At 43.2% G+C, this 19,320-nt stretch overlaps 1 protein-coding gene across 4 annotated transcripts in view; it reads left to right on the forward strand.

Annotated features, from left to right (window-relative positions):
• The window catches only part of NEXMIF (neurite extension and migration factor), a 731,538-nt gene that overhangs the window by 615,502 nt on the left and 96,716 nt on the right, over positions 1 to 19,320 (forward strand). The gene's annotated exons all lie outside the window — the stretch shown is intronic.

Genomic DNA, 19,320 nt, shown 5'->3' on the forward strand with positions numbered 1-19,320 from the left:
CTTCACATCAGCAGCATCTTTCCACTGATATTACACAGTAATCATGTGGGAATCAGTGGGAAATGACATGTTAGTGCTGAGGAGTCATTACACCAAGAACAGGGTGGTTTGGGGCATCTACCGAAATCATCTCATTTCTGCTGCTGGACCCAGTGAGTTCAACTGTCATTGTTGCTGCCATTCCTACTCCTCCATTGGCTATCTCTGCGGCTTCTGTCGTGACAGCGGCCAACATTATAACATTATATGGTATCTATCTATCTATCTATCTATCTATCTATCTATCTAAAATTGTGTGTTTTAATCACATAAATTCCTCTTAATGTGATTGGACACACTAGATCACATGACCATGCATTATTTCCCAATGACCGCACTGCTCCAGCATAACCATACACCTGAACTACTTCCAACTTTCAACTTGTAAATAATACCATCATTCACAGATACCACTCACAGAAATGCAGCTTATCACTGCCATCAGCACATCACTGTCTCACTATTTTATTCGCTCACACTGTTATCCATTTAAATGATTATTTATTAAAAATAATTCAAACAAAGCAGCCTGTTCTGAACTATTTTTTCCTCCTTTTCTGTATCTGTTTTAACATATTGACCCACAACAGGGGCCATTTTGTAACATAGATATACCACTATTGGGTGTGTGGTTGCGCTCTGATATACACCCATCTTGGGTAGTTAAAGGCATCATGCGTACTGTATGTCAGAGCGTGACCGTGCACCCAAAAGTAGTATATCTATTAAATATATATGCATAAAATCTTCTATCACCATGGGTAAAGTTACTCCAATATGCATGTTGGTAGAATAATTCTTTAGGCAGCATCCCCCATTCTCCATCCTCAATGTAACAGCAGTATCTGCATAAAAATATAAAAAGGGGAAGCACAATAGTGAAGTACAATCACAATACATATAATAAACGATAAAAAATAAGCACACATTCAATTAAAAACAACTCACATATCATAGATTGTCTGGCTGGAATTTGATTTGTCCACTCGCTGCTTATAACCTGTATTCACCTGGTCATCTGTACGATAACTGTACCACTTAAAGCAGCTAGTTCTATACGGGGAAGGGGCATTACAAAATTGATCACAGAGAACACCCGTGCTATGCTGCACCTTCCTATATATATAGATTTGGACACAAATCCTCTCTATACCACACACATGCACTCAACCCAAGAGCTTGCCATCATTTAGCCTCAATACCCCTCATTAAATTCATTAAATAACTAATATATAATAATACAGGTTGAGTATCCGATATCCAAACTGCTTTGGACCAGAAGTATTTTGGATATGGGATTTTTCGTATTTTGGAATAACTGCATACCATAATGAGACATCATGGCGATGGGAACTAAGTCTAAGCACAGAATGCATTTATGTTTCATATACACCTTATACACACAGCCTGAAGGTCATATAATACAATATGTTTATTGTTTAATAACTTTGTGTATTAAACAAAGTTTGTATACATTGAACACCATCAGAAAACAAACGTTTCACTATCTCAATCTCGTTTAAAAAATTCCGTATTTCAGAATATTTGGATATGGGATACTCAACCTGTAATATACTGCCACACCCAGCTCTCAAATCCAGAGCCTGCTGCATCTCAGCCAAACAATCCACCCACCGAGCTACTTGAACCCACATAAAAACAATGAGATTTATAACTATATGAAGCTACCTGTACCCCATAAAAAAAATAACCAGCACCAAATATTAAGCACCATAATCAGCACCATAATCTATTGCAGCCAGACACTACATAGATCTGCCCAGCTGTAATGCTGATCACCCTTCACAAAGTACAAGGTAAGCTTCAAATAGTTAAAACTCTCCAGCTTGGAACTCTCTAGCTTTCTATGCAAGGGCAGATAGCTCAATGAACAGAGGGGTAATTCAGACATGATCCTAGTAGCAAATTTGTTAGCAGTTGGGCAAAACCATGGGGGTCATTCCGAGTTGTTCGCTCGCAAGGCGATTTTAGCAGAGTTGCTCACGCTAAGCCGCCGCCTACTGGGAGTGAATCTTAGCATCTTAAAAATGCGAACGATGTATTCGCAATATTGCGATTACACACCTCGTAGCAGTTTCTGAGTAGCTTCACACTTACTCGGCATCTGCGATCAGTTCAGTGCTTGTCGTTCCTGGTTTGACGTCACAAACACTCCCAGCGTTCGCCCAGACACTCCTCCGTTTCTCCGGCCACTCCTGCGTTTTTTCCGGAAACGGTAGCGTTTTTTCCCACACGCCCATAAAACGGCCTGTTTCCGTCCAGTAACACCCATTTCCTGTCAATCACATTACGATCGCCAGAACGATGAAAAAGCCGTGAGTAAAATTACTAAGTGCATAGCAAATTTACTTGGCGCAGTCGCAGTGCGAAAATTGCGCATGCGCATTAAGCGGAAAATCGCTGCGATGCGAAGATTTTTACCGAGCGAACAACTCGGAATGACCCCCCATGTGCACTGCAGGGGAGGCAGATATAACATTTGCGGAGAGAGTTAGATTTGGGTGGGTTATATTGTTTCTGTGCAGGGTAAATACTGGCTGCTTTATTTTTACACTGCAATTTAGATTTCAGTTTGAACACACCTCTCCCAAATCTAACTCTCTCTGCACATGTTATATTTGCCCACCCTGCAGTGCACATGGTTTTGCCCAACTGCTAATAAATTTGCTGCTACGATCAGGTCTGAATTACAACCAGAGTGTCCGACTGTAATGTCATAGGCAACTGTTTCTAATCCTGGGCACATCAGCATCCGAAATGTAATAAAGAAAGTGTGACTGAACAACAAAGAGCTCTTAAGTTAAGTCTACAAATGTAGTATAGGTATTAGTGACAAAAGGGGTGGGGGTAGGAAACAGGGCGGTCAGGAGATGCTGGGCTTCAAAAAGTGGGAAGCTGCAAGTGAAAGTAATTAGAAAATTCAGAATTAACAAGTGCTACCAACAGTGCCCTGCGCTTTTTATTATTATTACATTTTATTTATAAGGCGCCACAAGTGTTTTGCAGCGCCGTACAAAGGACAGTACAGGGAGACAAAACGTATCATTACAGTAAATAAATAACAAAAATAGAGTACAGGTAACAAAGAGCACCACAATTCTCAAAACATAATACAGCTTAGATGTAAGTAGTGAGGGAGTGATCATCGTACTACTAGGGGATGGTGATAGAGATGAGCCTTTACCAGCAGGAGAAAAAGCAGGTAAATATGGTCGCTGATAGGAGAGGGCTGTGAGTGAAATGTGTCGAGGAGAGGGTTTTGACAACAAGAGGAAAGAGGGCCCTGCTCTGAGGAGCTAACAAGCTAGTAGGAAGGGGTGACAGACAGATGACATGCGGTGCAAGCAAGTGGGAGGTAGCCTGATGGCAGGATGTAAGCAAAGCAGAGATGGTCAAGGCACGAGGCAGGAGGTTGGAGCAGCAGCCTCAGGACTAGGTTATGCATCGGAAGGGTATGCTTTATTGAATAGGTGGGTTTTCAGTGCCCATTTGAAGCTTTGCAAGGTTGGGGAGAGTCTAATGGAGCAGAGGAGCACATTTCACTGAAGGGGTGCAGCACAGGCAAAATCTTGAACTCGAGCATGGGAAGCCGTTACCAGGGTAGAGGCAACGGTCATTGGCCGACCGTAGGGGGCGGGAGGGAGTATGAAGGGAGAGGAGGTTGGTGATGTAGGGAGCAGTGGAATTAGAGATGGCCTTGTATGTGAGGGTGAAGAGTTTGAAGAGGATTCTGTAGAGGAATGGAAGCCAGTGCAGATTTTGTCGAAGTGGAGTGGCAGATGTGGAGCGGTGGAAGAGGAAGATAAGCCTAGCTGCGGAGTTCAGGACAGATTGAAGAGGAGCAAGATGGGAGCAAGTGAGGCCAGTGAGAACGTTGTAGTAGTCGATGACCAGTGAGTGGATGACAAGTTTAGTTGCACTCTGGGAGAGAAATGGCCTGATGCGAGCAATGTTGCATAGCTGGAACCGACTGGATTGTGCCAGGGCTTGGATGTGGGGTGCAAAGGAGAGGGAGGAGTCAAGAATGATGCCCAAGCAGCGGAGTTGGGGAACGGGGGAGATGGTGGTGTTGTCAACAGTGATAGGTATATTGGTAGGGGGTGTTACTCTGGCTGAGGGGGAGATAATGAGTTCAGTTTTGTCCATGTTGAGCTTCAGAGAGCGCTCAGCCATCCAGGAGGAGATGGCAGAGAGGCAGCTGGAAACCTGAGAGAGGACAGAGGGGGACAGATCAGGAGAGGAGAGGTAGAGTTGTGTGTCAAGAGCATAAAGGTGGTATTGAATGCCAAAGGAGTTAATGAGTGCACCCAGGGAATAGGTGTACAGGGAGAACAGAAGGGGGCCGAGGACAGAACCCTGAGGGACACCAACAGGAAGGATGGAAGGGTATGAGATGGTGCCGGGGGCAGACACAGAGAAGGAGTGGTTAGTGAGGTAAGAAGTAAACCAGTCAAGGACAGTGCTAGAGAGGCCAATGTTTTGGAGTATGCGGAGGAGGAGAGGATGATCCATGGTGTCAAAGACAGCAGAGAGGTCCAGAAGGATAAGCAGAGAGAAGTAACCCCTGGATTTCGCCGAAAGCAGGTTATTCACCAGGGCAGTCTCAGTAGAGTGGAGTGGGCGAAAGCCAGATTGTAGTGGATCAAGGATGAATTTGAATAATGGAGACTACTGTGCAGCATAATATAAACTGATATTATTTTATGACCACGGCTCCTTCCCCCTATATTTTTGACATGAGCCTGTAGCTCGAACTGTCCTTGTTTTAGTTCTTTTAGTTATATTGATGGCATCAATCATTGACATTCAATGGTTGAAGGCAATGGGCAATCTGCTTTAGACGTGTTATCTTTGGTGCACCCTGTGTTATTTTCCATCCATCCGGACGTGTGTTATTTAGGCACTTGTATGGTATTATTTTTGGCTCCATTCTGTAGACATGTCCGAACCACATTAAATGCTGTCTTTTAATATATAATTAAATTATGGGTTGGTCTTGGCATAGTTTTTGGATATTTGCATTTCTCCAGCAGTCTGTTAGTTTTGCTTGTAGTACAGTATGTTTTCTTAAGCACCTCATTTGGAAATGTTCCAGTCTTGTTAGGTGATTTTTAAGGGTTGTCCATGATTCTGAGCCATAAAGTAATATTGTTGTAACCGATGCACTGAATACCTTCTTTTTCGTGGAAATGGAAATGTCCTGTTGGTTCCAGAGGCCATTTTTTCAGAGTTAAAAGGCAGCTGTAGCTCAACCACTACAACTTGTGATTTTGCTTGGTCTATTGACCATTTAAAGTTGAACCCAAGTATTTAAAGGTATCCACTTGTTCACTGATGTTTCCATCTAGGTCTAGCTGCACAGACGTAGTTCCAGTAAAAATTTACTTGTTTTTTTTTCAACATTTATTTATAAGCCAAGTTTTGCTACATTTGTGTGAAGCTTATTTAGGATGTTTTGGGCACCCTGAATGTTTTTAGCTAGGAAGATATCATCGGCGTAGACAAGATCTGTGAGGACTATATGTTTGCCAGTAACTGTGCCCATTTCATTTAGAAAAATTTGCTTGGCACAGTTGAGATTGTGAACGGTTGGGACATTTGGCCCGCATATTTAACTTTGTTTGATTCGTTGTTGTATAGAGCTTTAAGCACCTTAATGGTGTTATGTGGGATGTTCTCCACCTTGAGGGCACACCAAGCAGATTCTTGGTCCACACTGTAAAAGGCATATGTAAAGTCAACAAAAGCTTGAAAAAGTTATTTCTTTGATTTGTACAGTGCATCCGGAAAGTATTCACAGCGCTTCACTTTTTCCACATTTTGTCATGTTACAGCCTTATTCCAAAATGGAATAAATTCATTTTTCCCCTCGAAATTCTACACACAATACCCCATAATGACAACTGAAAGAAAGAAAAAATTCCCGATTTTTCCAAATTTATTCAAAATAAAAAACGAAGAACTCACATGTACATAAGTATTCACAGCCTTTGCCATGAAGCCCAAAATTGAGCTCAGGTGCATCCTGTGTCCACTAATCATCCGAGATGTTCCTACAGCTTAATTGGAGTCTACCTGTGCAAAATTCAGTTGATTGGACATGATTTGGAAAGGCACACACCTGTCTATATAAGGTCCCACACTTGACAGTGCAAGTCTGAGCACAAACCAAGCATGAAGTCAAAGGAATTGTCTGTAGACCTCTGACACAGGATTGTCTTGAGGCACAAATCTGGGGAAGGGTACAGAAAAAGATCTGATTTGAAGGTACCAATAAGCACAGTGGCCTCCATCATCCGTAAATGGAAGAAGTTCGGAACCACCAGGACTCTGGTGGCCGGCTGTCTAAACTGAGCGATTGGGGGAGAAGGGCCCTAGTCAGGGAGGTGACCAAGAACCTGATGGTCACTCAGTCAGAGCAACAACATTCCTCTATGGAGAGAGGAGAACCTGCCAGAAGGACAACCAGCTCTGCAGCAACCCACCAATCAAGCTTATATGATAGAGTGGCCAAACGGAAGCCACTCCTTAGTAAGAAGCACATGGCAGCCCGCCTGGAGTTTGCCAAAATCCACCTGAAGGACTTTCAGACCATGAGAAACAAAATTCTATGGTCTGATAAGATAAAGATTGAACTCTTTAACGTGAATGCCAGGCATCACGTTTGGAGGAAACCAGACACCGCTCATCACCAGGCCAATACCATCACTACAGTGAAGCATGGTGGTGGCAACATCTTGCCTTGGGGATGTTTTTCAGTCACAGGAACTGGGAGACTAGTCAGGATAGAGGCAAAGAAGCAATGTACAGAGACATCCTGGATGAAAACCAGCTCCAGAGCGCTCTTGACCTCAGAATGGGGCGACGGTTCATCTTTCAGCAGGACAACGACCCTAAGCACATAGCCAAGATATCAAAGGAGTGGCTTCAGGACAACTCTGTGAATGTCCTTGAGTGGCCCAGCCAGAGCCCAGACTTGAATCCGATTGAACATCTCTGGAGAGAGATCTGAAAATGGCTGTGCACAGATGCTTCCCATCCAACCTGAGGGGGCTTCAGAGGTGCTGCAAAGAGTAATGGGCAAAACTGCCCAAAGATAGGTATGCCAAGCTTGTGGCATCATATTCAAAAAGACTTGAGGCTGTAATTGCTGCCAAAGGTGCATCAACAAATTATTGAGCAAAGGCTGTGAATACTTATGTACATGTGATTTCTTCGTTTTTTATTTTTAATAAATTTGCAAAAATTTCAAAAAATTTTTTTTTCACATTGTCATTATGGGGTATTGTGTGTAGAATTTTGAGGGGAAAATTAATTTATTCCATTTTGGAATAAGGCTGTAACATAACAAAATGTTGAAGAAGGGAAGCAATGTGAATACTTTCCGGATGCACTGTAGGTGTGATTCAAGTATTTGCCTGATAGCGAAAATATGGTCACTGCATCCTCTACTGGGCCTAAATCCAGCTTGTTGTTCTTTGCAGTTGCTTTCTCGTGTGGATGTTAATATTGAATTGATGTTAATAATTGATGTTAATATTTTGCTGGATGTTAGTAAATCTATGCCTCTGTAGTTTTTACAGTTTGCAGGGTCACCTTTTTTTGTGAATTGGAATTATTAAGGCATCTTTGACGTCTTCTGGCACACAGGAGTCTTTCCAGGTAATTGTGTATATGTCTCTAAGTTGGTTTACTATTACCTCTCCTTCTGCTGCGATGTTATAAATGCCTGGTGCTTTTCCATTCTTCAGCTTTTTAAGTGCTCGTCTAATTTGGTCTGCATGTGGGGGGTTGGAAGGTCATATTTGTTAGTAACTCAGGGACTAAACAGGCCTGGGGCAATTTAATAGGTGCTCAAAGTGTTCTTGTCATCTTTCGAATTTGCTGCTCATTTATGTACTGTAATATGTTGGCTATTTAGATCTGTGACGTTTGTGGTGAAGGTTCTTAATTTTCCATTGCAGCTGCATAATATGCTGTACAGCAGCCATAAATCATGCTTTCTACTGGCCTCTTCCATTTCTTGTGCTTTTCCTTTCCACCTTTCTTATTCTGTTTTGAGTTGTTTTTTAATTTGTGTATTCAGGCGCAAGTTGAGTTTATGGTTAATGTTTGTAACTTGACAAGTTCTTCTACTAAGTGTAAGGTGTTGTTAGAGATCCATGGTTTTATCTTTCTCCGTTTAATTGGGCATGTCTGTCCGAGGGACTACTTTATTGACGTTTTAGTGTCAATCCAGCTGTGGTTTACATTATCATTAGGTGATGGGGCGTGAACCTGTTTTTGAGCAGAATTTTAAATTTCACCTTGGTACTGAGGTCTTTTAAGGCGTTAAAGTCTAAAATTGGTGAGGGTTTCAAGGAGTTTGACGCTTTTAGATAGATTTATAGCTTTACTCATACTAAATGATGATCTTAGCCAGCTGATGCTCCGTATATTGCTCTAACATCAGGGAAGGCACTCTGAAATCATTTTTGGATGAGGACATAGTCCAGCATACTTTTGTCTCTTCCATTATTGGAGAACCATGTTAAGAAATGGTTTTGTGAATGTTAGAAGCAGGTGTTACATATTGCAAGATTGTTGTGCTTACCCGTCCTAGTAATTAGAAAATATATCTATACTTTTCTACTTTCCCGCATCCATATGGGCCTAGTGTTCTTTCCCGTTTTCCTTGACTAGAAATTCTAGCTTCTGTTATTGTGGCCACATCTACGTTGTATTTCTCAAGTTCATCAGCTAAAATATTAATTTGCCTGCTTGACAGCCAGATCGGCTATGCTATGTGCCTAGAATTACAGTTTGTTTTGCAGTTGACAGGTTTAAGGCTGGTAGTCCATTTTTTGCCAAGGGCCCAGCTGCCTCTGACGCTGGGTTCTGCCTTATGTGCTAGATTTTTGCTGCAGTTTTGAGAGTTGTTCTGCCATTGGTTAAGTAGCTGGGCGTTACGGTTCCTTCACCATGGCAAGCACCCCTCTCCATTTATACGGGCTTGGGACCGGCTATGAGATTCACATGGGATAGGGTAATTCACAAGGGGGTAGGGTTGGGTAATTCCAACTGCACAAAGAAGCCAGAGACTACTACGCCACTGATTAGACCAATAACCAAACCTGCTCCTTCCCCATTGGTCCCTAAAACAAAACTATCCAGCAACATTTTTTTTAACTCTCACAGTCTGCATTGAAAATGCTCTGTACTTCAATTGAAAACAAGTTTAGGAGTTAAAATGCCGTTGGTTATCCTTCAGTTATCCTTCCTGACAGTGCTGATCAACTGTACATTACACCACCACTTATTGTTTGTGTCCTGAATGCACAGTACAGACTTGTACTGTTGATGTAAAGACTTGTATTGTTGATAAATATGTGCAACATAGCTGATATGAATTATTATAATCCTCATTGGTCTTGCAGACTTGTCTATCTTACAGTGGACCACTTGTATAATGCATACATGTATCTCCCAACCATCTTTATTCTAAATGACTATATAGTACTGCCGTCCTAGTAATTAGACTTCTGTCTATACTTCCCTACTTTCCCGAAACAGCCAAGTGGCTCCTGAAGAATTGGTTGCCACCCACTTCCCGAGTGAAGCGGATGGTTCAGGCAGCCAGTGATTCGATTCATGCTGAATTGCGTCATCGTGGCCCCAAAGCCGGATATCGCGCCATTGTCCCCCCAGAGCCGTCCTATAAGACACATATGTTGCTTCTAGGGACATAACTGACTGATGTGCTACATAAACTCTTAGAGAGAGAGACTTAACTTTTTTTTATGTGCTACTATTCTTCGGTACTTGAATTATCTTCTGTTGTTTCAAAGGTCTTCCAAAGACATGCATAACATCTACTCCCATTCACCTCCATGCAAATCTAAAAAACCTCAAAAACAAACAAAAACATTGTTAAATGGACCAGGTAGGAAAATGATGCATGTACTGTTGTATATGTTCCTGAACCTGTAGCCTCTACTACAAATAAACATGACGTGAAATCATTTAACACTGCATTGTTGGACTTCCGGTTCCGGCAGCGGCATGAACGGCTGCTGATCACTTCAGCTCCGCTGTCCGGGCCCCCTCACTACCGATTTCACGGCGCTAGCCGCCTCCATAACACTGCCAGCCACCACCGATTATCAGGGGAAGAGTCCGGTACATGGACAAGTATCTTACCGCCATGCCGTCCTCCAAGAACCGCGGAGCTAAGGACAAGGAGAAGCGCCGGGCGGATTCCAAGATGGCGCCGGACGCCAGCACAGTCACAGCGTGCTCCTCTCCTGCCATCCTGCCTCAGCGTGTCCGCTCTCCCGGGATCGAAGCACAGCACTTCTCAGAGGGTGAGTCTCCCCCCGCTCCCCTACATTATCAGATACAACAGACAGGGTGATCCCACATATGGACCGTCCTGTTACTTATGGGGAAATGGTGCAGGCAGTTAGACTGGCTATTGATCCCCTTCTGAAAGCACAGACTGCTCAAATTAATCAGCAACTGGCATCACTCTCACAGAGAGTTCTAGATACCGAACATAGATTGGGGGAGAATTTTGCAGACGTCAGCTCTTTAAAACAACGAGTCTCTGCACAGGCAAATGAAATACATCAGCTGCACAATAAGGTACAGGATTTGGAGAATCGTTCACGCAGGCAAAATCTAAGAATTGTAGGTCTACCTGAGGAGGTCAAAGGTCAAGCGCTCTTTGATTTTATCCGAATCACCTTGCCATCCTTGCTCAAAGTAGCTGACAGATGCCAGGATTTAATAATAGAAAGAGCACACAGACTGGGGCCGCAGCGCCAACAAGAGGGAGCGCGTCCACGCGCTGTTATTTTTAAAAGCCTCAATTATCTACACAAAGAATTGCTCTGGACAGCATCACGCAGATGCAGAGATCTGACATGGAATGGAAACAAGATTCTCATTTTCCAGGACTACTCTGCGGAGTTATCCAAGGCGAGAAAGGATTTCGCTCCTATCTGCTCGCAACTAGTGCAAGACGGATGTAAATTTGCACTTCTTTACCCGGCACGCCTGCGTATCTATGATAGGTCTTCCTTCTTGGACTTCCTAAGCCCAGCTGACACAAAGGCTTATCTCCAGGAATATGCTGAGAATGCTCGCTCAAGATCACACATGTTTGAATGTGAATGAAATGTATGATTATGAGTTGTCTTCTTTCCGCAGATCACTGATCTACCATTAGATTTATGTTATCTGTGCAATTATTAATGCTTACTGTGCAATTATTAATGCTTATCGTGCTAAGTTATATTGCCTGATGTGCACTTCGCTTATCTCCCCTTCCCTACCCCACCACCCCCCCTCTATGACCTAAGGCTCTAATTAGGAGCCCAGTGCATTAGGCTGGCAGGCTCCACATGATGTTCACGAGAGGCGCCCCGGCCTAGGAGTGCACATGATATAGTGCTTCCGGTATAGGAGCACGGATCTTATCTTCTAACAGTTTGTTGAGGAGAATTCCTCATTAGGAATGCTTATATGTAGGTTTGTTAGTTGGTTTTTTTGTCCCCAGTTAGCCTCCCCCCCCCCCACCACCTCCCCCTCCCACACCTCTTACGCTGCCTGAAAATGTCCTTAGAATACTGCCTGTGGGGTTATGTCACGTCACTCCTTTTTCTAGATGACACAGACACTTAAACTAGGCTGCTGGAATGTAGGTGGCATAAACTCGCCCCAAAAACGGAAGCGCATTTTAATCTATCTCCGTAAATTACGCTTTGACCTAGTATATGTACAGGAAACCCACCTTACCCCACCTGAAACCCTGAAACTAAATATGCTAGGATGGGTGGTGCTCGCCTCGGCCTCCTATAATTCCAAAGCAAGAGGGGTGGCTATACTGGCGAGACGACACTTTCCTGTGGAGGTGTCTGATGTAATTTCGGACCCACTTGGCAGATATGTCTCTTGCACTTTAAAGATTGAACATCAGCTATTTTATTGCATGAATGTATACGCTCCTAATATTTATGAAAGAAAGTTTTTCGAACACATCATAACCATCCTTACTCCACGTCTACATATGTTTGTTTTGCTAGGAGGTGACGTTAACCTGATCTCAAACATACACCTAGATAGACAACAACCGAGCACTTGCAGAAGAAAACTGCCCACTCTGGGGGTCCCAGAATTAGCACGACAACTGCTACTACTAGATCTGTGGCGTATATTACACCCCACGGACAGAAATTTTACATGCCTATCTGCTGCCAAGCATACAATGTCACGTATTGACTATATATTGGTTTCCACCAAACTCTTATCAACCACGCTCATAGCTGATATGGAGCCAATACATTTATCAGATCACGCATTGATCTGGATTCAAATCCAACTCTCACGGGATAAGGGCAGCTATATTAACTGGAGATGCCCATCCACATTGGCAACCTCCTCCAAGCTGAAGCAGGCGGTTCTAGATGCATGGGCTACTTATGACACACATAACGCAGACACTAAACAAACACACCCCATCATCTTCTGGCAGGCTTCCAAAGCTACTATAAGAGGTGAGATTATCTCACACTCTTCTACAATTAAAAAGCAACTAACTAAACAATATTTAGAAGCACACGATCTGGTCTCTAGGACGTTCCTCTCATTTGCAGCCAAACCCACCCCACAAAATAGATCCGCTTATCAAAAGGCCAAATTAATTCATGAACAGGTATTCATTAAGATGGAGATGTCTTACTCCTTTTCCAGAGATGCTAAATTCCACAAATTTGGAAATAAGTCGGGCAAGCTCCTATCAAACATGCTCCAAGGTACCCGCCCCCCCTCCATAATCCATCCGCTAAAAACAACTAATGGTGGGTTTACCACGGATAATGCACAGATAGCGCAAGTATTACTTGACTATTATCAAAAACTATACTCGGCCCCGTACTCTGACATAGTCCAGGAAACTGAGTTTTGGGAAAACCTAGCACTGCCACAGTTAACTACAGATAAAAGCCTAACCCTGATTTCTGAGATATAACAGCAAGAAGTAAGGGACGGTATAGCACACCTTAAAAAGGGAAAAGCGCCAGGCCCAGATGGCCTCACGGCGGATTACTACAAATTACTGGCAGATCACATTGTACCAATTTTGACTAAAGTTTATAACACAATTCTCTTCACTAACGCACTTCCCATCTATTTTAACAGAGCACTCTTAAGACTACTGCCGAAACCAGGAAGGGACCTCTCCGATCCAGGCTCCTACCGTCCTATCTCACTCCTCAATTTAGATTATAAAATCATGACCAAGATCTTAGCAGATAGATTGAAACCCCTTTTACCGACCCTAATACACACCGACCAGACGGGCTTTATCCAAGGTAGGAATCCAGTTACCAATATCAGGAAGGTTTTGGCTGCGGTGAGTGATTCCCAGGGTGCCATGTCAAACTCAGGGAGGGCAATACTGTCTCTTGATGCAGAGAAAGCTTTTGACATGGTACACTGGGATCACCTATTCCGTTCCCTCTCCAAATTTGGCTTCCCAATACAATTTACACACTTCCTCCAAACCTTATATACAGACTCAGCATCAAACATACTATGTAATGGCACTCTATCCGGCCCTTTCCCCATTTTGAGGGGCACTAGACAGGGATGTCCCCTATCCCCCTTACTATTTGCGATTGCATTAGAACCCCTAGCAGTCGCCCTGAGACAATCCCCCCTCTACCAAGGCATATCGATAGGCTCGGCTGATCTTAGACTATCGCTTTTTGCGGACGATATGCTGCTCTTTCTATCACACCCAGAGCATTCAATCCCTACAGCCATCTCGATCATATCCAAATTTAGCTCCTTTTCGGGTTACAAAATAAATATTAACAAATCTGAATTATTAGTTCTAAGGGGCCCGCCACCTAGTTTACCTCAAACGGACGATATATCATCGATCAAACTAGCCGTCTCCCATATTAAATATTTAGGCATCCAGATCCCACATACCCTTGCGAACCTTTACAAGCTGAATTTCCACCCGATCCTGTCGTCACTAGAAAAGTATCTTAAACAGTGGCATGATTTACCCCTATCCCTATTAGGTAGAGTGGAAGTTATAAAATCCATCCTTCTCCCAAAACTAACCTATATTATGCAGCTTCTACCTATCAAAATAACTAAGGCAGACATTAAGTCCCTCAATAGTGCCTGTACGAAGTTTATCTGGCAATCTAAAAAACCGAAGATAGCTCTCAAAAAAATGTGTCTCTCCAAAAAGGATGGCGGGTTGGGTTTCCCTGACCTATCATTGTACACTCAAGCCATACACTTCCGATATGCCATGGATTGGCTACTAGAACGCAGTCAATACACAAATTATGAAGTGGAATGCGCCTTGTTCACTCCATTATCCCCAGGGGCCTTATTACATGTTCCCAAATCGGCCATAGACAAACGGGTTTACAACCATGTTTTTCTCAGAGATACTCACTCAGCCTGGCATACTATATACACCTCGCTTGGTAGGGACCCCAGTTATTCCCAGTGGCTACCAATGGGGGGCAACCCTATATTTAGCCCGGGCATCGAAAACGCTGCCTTTCAGCGTTTTCGACAAAAAGGCCTGAAAGCTATATCCCAGGTGTTCGACCCAGGGGGTCACATTATCCCATTCGTGCGACTACAGGCGACTTACGGTATCACATCTGCGGATTACTATGCTTATGCCCAACTAACACACTATGCTCTCACCCTCCCTACCCTACCTAAACAACATCCACCTTTAGACCCATTGGAGCACATTTTCCTTAAATGTACGTTAAATAAATATAAACCAAGGATCACTTATGAAACTTTATTAAAACTTAATAAGGATCCCACATGGAAACAAATTGAGAGGCCCTGGACAACAGATTTTCCCACAGACATACAAGATGACACTATACTTAAACATTATCACTCAGTGCTAAAGACAGTACGATCCTCGGTGCTCCAGGAGGTTCATGTGAAAACCACACACAGGGCATACATTTCTCAGGGGCAACGCAGCCATTATGTGCCGGAAGAAAGTGGTAGCTGCCCAAAGTGCAGGATTTCATCAGCGACGTTCATACACAACTTCTGGACATGTGGTCATGTGAAGAAATTCTGGTATAAGGTACTACACCATCTCAATGCCATTTTCACCATGCAATTGACATTACATCCCCTCCCACTTTTATTTGCCAACTTTGACGTTTGGGATCTCGGTACTCGGAGACGACAACTTATTCCTATTTTGACTATGATAGTCACTGTAGCTAAAAAAAATCATCCTAAACTCTTGGATTAAACATAGGTCTCCTTCATTGAGGGAAGTGATTAACTTACTTGAGAAATATATGGCATTCGACAGGTATGACGTACTGTCTGATTATTGTAATGGGTCAGTAGGATTTCACAAGAAATGGGGTTTATATATAGAATCTACCCAAAGGGAAAACCCCAAGATATGGTGAGGTAATGATAGGGAAACACCTCATTCCAGTTACTGTTTTCCGCTTTTCTCCATGGTGATCTGGGATTTACTGACACCCCTAACCATGCTCAGTTTAATAATCAACCAAGAAGAGAGGTATGCTGACTCTTATGGGATAGGCTATAATCACCTATAGGAATGGTTCTTATACGCTATACTTTTCAGGAATATAGGCAGCACCCCTAGTTAATCCCATCCCCCCCCCCTTTTTTCTCTCTCCCCTTCCCCCTTACACCCCCTTTGTTAAAATTGTTTATATTCACACTCTGTATGTTTCTGAGGTTTATGAATATATTATGAGACTACCTAACTGTGTTGTAGAACATCACCCAGGCTTAGATGTCAAGCTTCAAACTCACCAATTATAGCGATTCATCTAAAATGTCTTATTTCTTAAGGGACTAAATCTACCTCTAGATGATTCCTCCATCAGCTCTCTGACGAAATATTATCCGGTTTGACTGTGTTTGCTTTTAAGAGATGACGAATTTATGTCCATGACTCTATCTTTTATAAGTCTATCATGTACAACACTGCGAAACTTTGTTATATGAAAAACTTTGTGAAAAACTTAATAAACACATTTGAAAAAAAAAAAAAAAACACTGCCTTGTTACAGATGCTTTCTATGTTTCAAAAAAATGTAATCTATTTAGCAAAATTGTGCTGGGCCCATGATGGTTCTATTTTTTTGCGTGTTAAATGTTATTAGGCAAATTTGTAAATGTATTACACCCCTTTAGACACAATAGTTCATGCTTATTCTTGGGTTTCTATACACAGGAACATGTAGGGAGTGCGGCCAGGAGATTATCTTTCATACAAGCAGGTAACATTTGTACTTTTTGGAATTGGTCTGAACTGTTTAAGACTATGCTTAGGGACCAACTGTGGTGAGTCCCGAGGAGGGATCCTTCTCTCGGCACTTATTGTAACATGTAGCTGATTGGCTACAATGGCTAATATGTAGATTCAATGCTTTCTGGAGTGTGGTAAATTTGGCAAAAAAAAGCAGCCCCCATAGATTTCTATGGGAGCTGCTTTTACTGTAAAAAATAGGGGGTTGCAGCAGTCATCTCTACAATCTTATGCGATCCCCTGTAGATACATTCAGGGGATACTTCGTATTAATTGATCAATAAACCCCTTAGCAGAGATGCATACACAAGATGCTCCTCATCCATTCTACTTCTGCTCTATTATAAAACGCACAGGAATGGCCAAGTAGCATCCTATGCCTGCCTTTACACCATGGGCAACCAGGAACTGTGCGGCTTCACAGCATGCGGTTAGTGGAAGGAGCTGGCCATTCATCAGGGTAATGTGGCTGGAACAAGTCAGCAATCAGAATGCTGGGAATTGCCTACTGGGTATGATATCATCCTGTAACATCCAAACTTAATCTGCAGTGTGCTGGGATGAGTAAGTAATTATTACAGGTTGACACCAAAGATCTAGGGCATAGGTTCTCAAACTCAGTCCTCAGGATCCCAAACAGTTCATGTTGTCCAGGTCTTCTCAAAGAATCATACGTGGAATAATTAGTTCCACCAGTGGATCTTTTAAAATGTGTCAGTTTTAAATGAGTAATAAACTCACCTGTGCGCCTGTTAGCTACCTGGAAAACGTGAGCCGTTTGGGGTCCTGGTGACCGAGTTTGAGAACCGCTGATCTAGGGTCTGCATTTTGTCACTAAAATTGACATAAGGGAAGTGGGGTTTTAATTACAAAAAATATATCACCGTAGGTCTAGGTCTGTATCATAAAGCCATAGAAGATTTAGGGGGCCTGCATTGTACATTGTAAAGTCACCCAGATTTGAGGGACTTACATTGTAAAACGACCAAAGATTTAGAAATCTGCATTTATAATGACCTACAGTCTACAGAACAGGGTTAACATTGAATTGTCTATTTTTTGTTTTGTACAAATGCTGGAGTCAAAATTATTTCAATGCATACAAAACCTTTTCATTATTTGGACATGTCTTAAAAAGCATAGCAGAGCAGTGACACCACATCACAACATCTCTGCTCAGTTCCTCTCCCCAGGGTAGCAGTATTGAACTCGCTTTAGAAGGTCTCTCAGAGAATGAGCGATACTTTATTTGCATGTTATGTTACCCATGACCACCTGCACCAGTTCAGTTTTCATACGATCTGTGTGAGTAATTGATAACACTAGAGCGAAGGGAAGGAGGCACACACTGACATAATAACATTACACAAAATAAAAACAATTAGAGGCATGATGGTAATCTAAATATAATTGAAATCACATGCTGAGCTGAGGCTGTTGCATGCCGCTCTGATTACAAAAGATTCCTTTTCCCTTAGTTTGAATGACAGTAGAGGATTATAGTATGCTGTATTATTGTCTCATCTCTAGTGCTGTTTGCCTGCTTTGGAATTGCTTACATTTAAGCAAGGAGTGTTATACCCCTTTTCCACTATAAGCACGGGTCGCAGCCGTGTCGCCTGACACGGCTGCAACCCGTGCTACAGCCCCCTTTCAGCAGCGCTCATCAACCCGGCATATTGCCGGGTTGGTGACGCGGCTAGTGACGCGGCAGGGGCGGCGCTAGGAGATCACATTATCTCCCAGCGCTGCCCTCCCTATACACTGTGAACGGGAGCCGTGTCGCCTCGACACGGCTCCCGTTCACACTAGACAGCTAGCCGGGTTGAACACGTGTTCAACCCGGCTAGCTACCCGGGTAGGATTCCCGGATCACTTGATCCGGGAATTTGCCGGGGGACCCGTTTCAACTAGGGAAAACATGGGTAAACGCGCTCCCCCGTGCATTTACCCGTGTTTTAAGGAGCTAGTGGAAAAGGGGTATTAGTTGCAGGGGTCTACTATAATATCCAGAATGCCTGGGTGTTCTCTACTACTGATATTAACAAAGGTCCTAATTCAGATCTGATCACAGCAGCAAATTTATTAGCTAGTGGGCAAAATCATGTGCCTAATTCAGACCTGGTCGCAAGCAGGCATTTTTTGCACTGCTGCGACCAGTTAGTCGTCGCCTACAGGGGGAGGAGGTAATCGCTGTCCTGGGGTGCAAATGCATGAGCAGAGAGCTGCACAAACAAACGTTTGTGCAGTCTCTGCACAGCTCAGGACTTACTCACCCGCTGCAATGACCCGGCCTAGAGCTGACGTCAGGAACCCTCCCTTAAAGCGGTTGGACACGCCTGCGTTTCTTCAGACACTCCCTGGAAACAGTCAGTTGACACCCACAAACGGCCTCTTCCTGTCAATCTTCTTGCGATCGCCGGTGCGATCGTTTTCTTCGGTAAGACCGTCACTCTCCGGCGATCTCATTGTGGAGCATGCGCAGTTCTGACCTGATCGCAGCGCTGCAAAAAAATGTAGCGTGCGATCAGGTCTGAATTACCCCCATGTGCACTGTCAGAGAGAGTTAGATTTGGGTGGGTTATATTGTTTCTGTGCAGGGTAAATACTGGCTGCTTTATTTTTACACTACGATTTAGATTTCAGTTTGAACACACCCCACCCAAATCTACTCTCTCTGCACATGTCTGTTGACACTATCAACATGTTGACATTCTCATGTCGACATTATGAATGTTGACATTGTCAACCTTGACAATCTCGAGACAATATACTAAACCTGGCACGGAGTCTGTAGGGTTGGAGGACTGAGAGGAGATGAGTGTCTTGAAGAAGGACTATTTGGCATGTGTGAGGGCAGAATTCTAGGAATACAGAATACATTTGAAACAAAGAAGGTCACAGGTTATCGGCAT

Source organism: Pseudophryne corroboree, chromosome 8, assembly GCF_028390025.1.
Source record: "Pseudophryne corroboree isolate aPseCor3 chromosome 8, aPseCor3.hap2, whole genome shotgun sequence".
Classification (NCBI taxonomy): Eukaryota; Metazoa; Chordata; class Amphibia; order Anura; family Myobatrachidae; genus Pseudophryne; species Pseudophryne corroboree.